The sequence below is a fragment of the Ixodes scapularis genome, unplaced genomic scaffold (assembly GCF_016920785.2).
Source record: "Ixodes scapularis isolate PalLabHiFi unplaced genomic scaffold, ASM1692078v2 ptg000303l_1___fragment_1__unscaffolded, whole genome shotgun sequence".
Taxonomy (NCBI): Eukaryota; Metazoa; Arthropoda; class Arachnida; order Ixodida; family Ixodidae; genus Ixodes; species Ixodes scapularis.
Window position 1 is genome coordinate 968258 of NW_024609955.1, and position 3204 is coordinate 971461.

General features: G+C 54.3%; 1 long non-coding RNA gene across 1 annotated transcript; it reads left to right on the forward strand.

The window, feature by feature from the left end:
• The first annotated feature begins 956 nt into the window (after nucleotides 1-956).
• Nucleotides 957-1304, forward strand: LOC121834032. The gene is made up of 3 exons (XR_006077011.1): nucleotides 957-976; nucleotides 1047-1135; nucleotides 1217-1304. It is a non-coding gene; the product is annotated as an uncharacterized LOC121834032 (long non-coding RNA).
• Nucleotides 1305-3204: the final 1900 nt, after the last annotated feature.

The window sequence follows — 3204 nt, forward strand, 5'->3', positions numbered from 1 at the left end:
CTACGTTGAGTACTTGTTCGGATGTTATGAACCCGTCAACCGGTCTTGGTGGTGTAGACATGAGAAGGTCGTAGACCCGGTGGAGCTCCGAGAAGAGGACTGCTGGGTCAGCCCAGTCCAGCCCCAACTCGTCGACGAGCACCTTAGGCCCCAGACTGTACAGCCGTTGATGTTCTGCATAGCGTTCGTGACGGCGCTGGTTACGGTTCTTGGCTAGACGATGCTTCTTTTTCTTGCTGCCCTCGGTGCCTCCCCTCTCCCCAGGTCCTCTCCTATCTTGATGGGGTCCAGCAACCCTTGAGCGATGGTGACAGGGGTTCCTGGTGCGGGCTGCAGACGCACCCAGGCAGATCCGGCGTCGTGAACGCGGACCGGTTGAATAGGAACCGGCTGCTTGTGTGCCGCCGCCTTGAAGGTCTCCAGGATCTCCTTGTAATGGCGTGTATTTCGCTGCCCTGTGATTCCCTGTGAGGACTGGGTGGTGAATACCCTGGCAAAAGCAAGGTTCATATGAGGGTGGTCCTTGCAGGTGATCTCTGCCCTGGCCAGTGCCGTCAGTTCCGAGACGGTCCACCGCGCGTTGAACTCTGCTGGTGGAAGAGAGTTTGCGGTGCCAATGTACGTGTGACCTCTGCGATGATGGATTTAGCAAAGGGACCAGGAACGATGACAGTTGGCGGGGTGTCTGGCGAGGGGCCACAAAGGGATGAAGTTCGGAGTAAGGGTGAGACATCCTTTCCCCGTCGCGTGCCGAGCTCCCTGCGCATCGCCTCTGCGCACTGGGGCATCAGACGGTAGTCCCGGACGCTCTGCCATGTTCTTCTTGGCATCAATGCAGCGAGCTCTTCGTCACTACGCATGCACAGAGAAGCCTCGAGCTTGCACAGCACGAGTGCCTGAGTGTCCCTCTCTGTCCAGGGCCTTGCCTCCGGTGTAGGGGGGATATCTCGGGGGGTGACCGGGGTTGGAGAATGATGTACGGACTTCTCGCTTCACCGCTGTGGTCTTGGCGTGGTGAGGGGTGATGAGGGTATGTCCGTCTGCAGGCCGGAGGAATCTTGCACTGATGGCAGTGGTCCCCCTGGAGTGGCAGTGGGGGGCTCACCATGTGCAGGAACCCTGGAGTCCGGCCGAGGTAACCTGCTCCGCAGCTGTTCTTGCTGTAGCAAGTCCCTGTACAACTTCCGCCCCCTGATGCCCTTGATGGTTTGCCAAGGTACCCCTGCGTACCCCTTGGCGAGTTCTTTGTTGGTAAACTTCATCTTGGCGGGCATCGACAATTCTTGGACCGCCAAAGTCCTGACGTCCTCCGTGGTCCAGTCACCTGCTGGTGGGAGACGCAAAGCAGGGGTGCTGGTTGTGAAGGGCATCGACATGTCTGCCCTCTTGGAGTCCCGGGAGAACTCTGGGTGCTCCTTCTCCTCGGTGTGACTTGCAGGGGAAGGAGTGGAAGCCTGCGGAAGCTCGTTGCTGGCCACACTGTGTGAGTCGGCGTTCGTCACTACGGTTGAAGTGGGCGATACTAATGGTTTCTTCCGACACCTTGTGTAATGAGACGACATAGAGGTGCTCTTGGTGTACGTTTTGGCGAGGCAATAGAAGCACCTCCGTACGAAGTGACAACTATGAACATGTTCGTAGTGCCCCCCAGAGAGATGCGAGAAGTTAGTCGTTTGTCGCACAGGTGGCAGACAATCTCCTCTGAGGGATACAGCCTCTCAAAGGTTTGCTAACACGCTAGGTGATGGATGAGTCCCTGACATGCTGAAATAAATAGGAAAAAAAATATGAAGCACTATTCCCCCAGCCGCTTGCGACACAGGGTATTTGTATTTAAGTGTAGGCTGTGAGGCCGAGAGGGAGAGCCTGGTAATGTGGCCTGTGCTGTACAGGCCACAGTAACTTGTTCAAAAGGTACAAAGTTCCCTAGAGCACTAGATTATACTAGTCCTGCAGACTACGCCACTACATGTAGTGAAAACCAGCTAGTGGTGCCCTGCGTAGCCCCAAAGCGTAGATCCGATCCACAGGGCTGCATGCCGAAGCACAAAAAAAAAACCCCAAAAACCATGTTTATTGCGCCAAAGTGCCGAACTGCGCTTGATTACGAACAAAAAACCTACAAATGTTGCTAAAAGAAAGAAAAGAAAAGTGAAAAGACGTTTTTCTCTGCTGCTAGTCTAACAGAGGTGGTGAAATCCACGGGTGGAACGTATTGCCCTCTGTTGATGGCCGGCGCAACTAAACAAAGTTGCATGTGCTCCCAGTTCGCGTGCAAAGTTCGAACTGGAAACCGGCAGAGCTGCCACGAGAAAAAAAAAAAGGATGGCAGTGGGACCAGGGACTTTTGTGCGTGGTTCGACGCACGGAGACTGAAAAAAAAATGTTTAGTGTAGGAACCAGCGGTCCACTAGCGCCTAGCACTAACTCCAGCAGCCAAAAAACGAGTGACCGTTAAGGGGTGAAGAAAGCCTCAGCGGCCGGCTGCTCACACGTTTGGAGAGGTGCTGAAACTGCGCTGGCGGACTTGAGAATCTTCCAAGAGCAGCGGGGGGTACCCGGCGGTGTCCGGGAGCACGCAATAGTCGTGGAGGCGTGCGGACCTGGCCAAAGGCGCGATCGCCGGGAACTCGGCTCGCTAACCAAACGCAGCCGAAACGAAGCTGACTTTCTGTTTACCCACAAAATACCCAAGGCATTTGGCTTTTTTTTTTTTTTTTTTTTTTAACGAGTAGGACTTGTGCACAAAAATCGTTTCCTCGCCCACCCCTTCGCAGAGGCATCAGGCTGATCTTTGGCATGAAGTCTGGAAGTCCTTATCCTCTCCAAGGGAGAGGGACCCACCAATAGCCCCATGGCAACACACAACCGCCGGGGCGCTTCATCGCCCGTGCACCACGGAGGTCATCTGCTGATGCCGACGAAAGCACCTGACCCCCCCCGAAGGCAAAGTATAGTCAATACCTTAAAATCCTGTCTACCAAACCCAAGATTGGTAAGAGCTGCAGCACTTTTTGGCGACCAAACACTTGATATATATGTGATAGTCAAACTAGTCACAACCGGTGCAACACTATTGGCCCCTTTAATAATATCCAGAAGCTCTGGAACACTATAGTTTGCACCTTCCGCTCATGTGCGGCATCTGGGGTGGAATACGTACCCACCACCTGTGTATCAACCACAGTCATCTGACTACCTCCT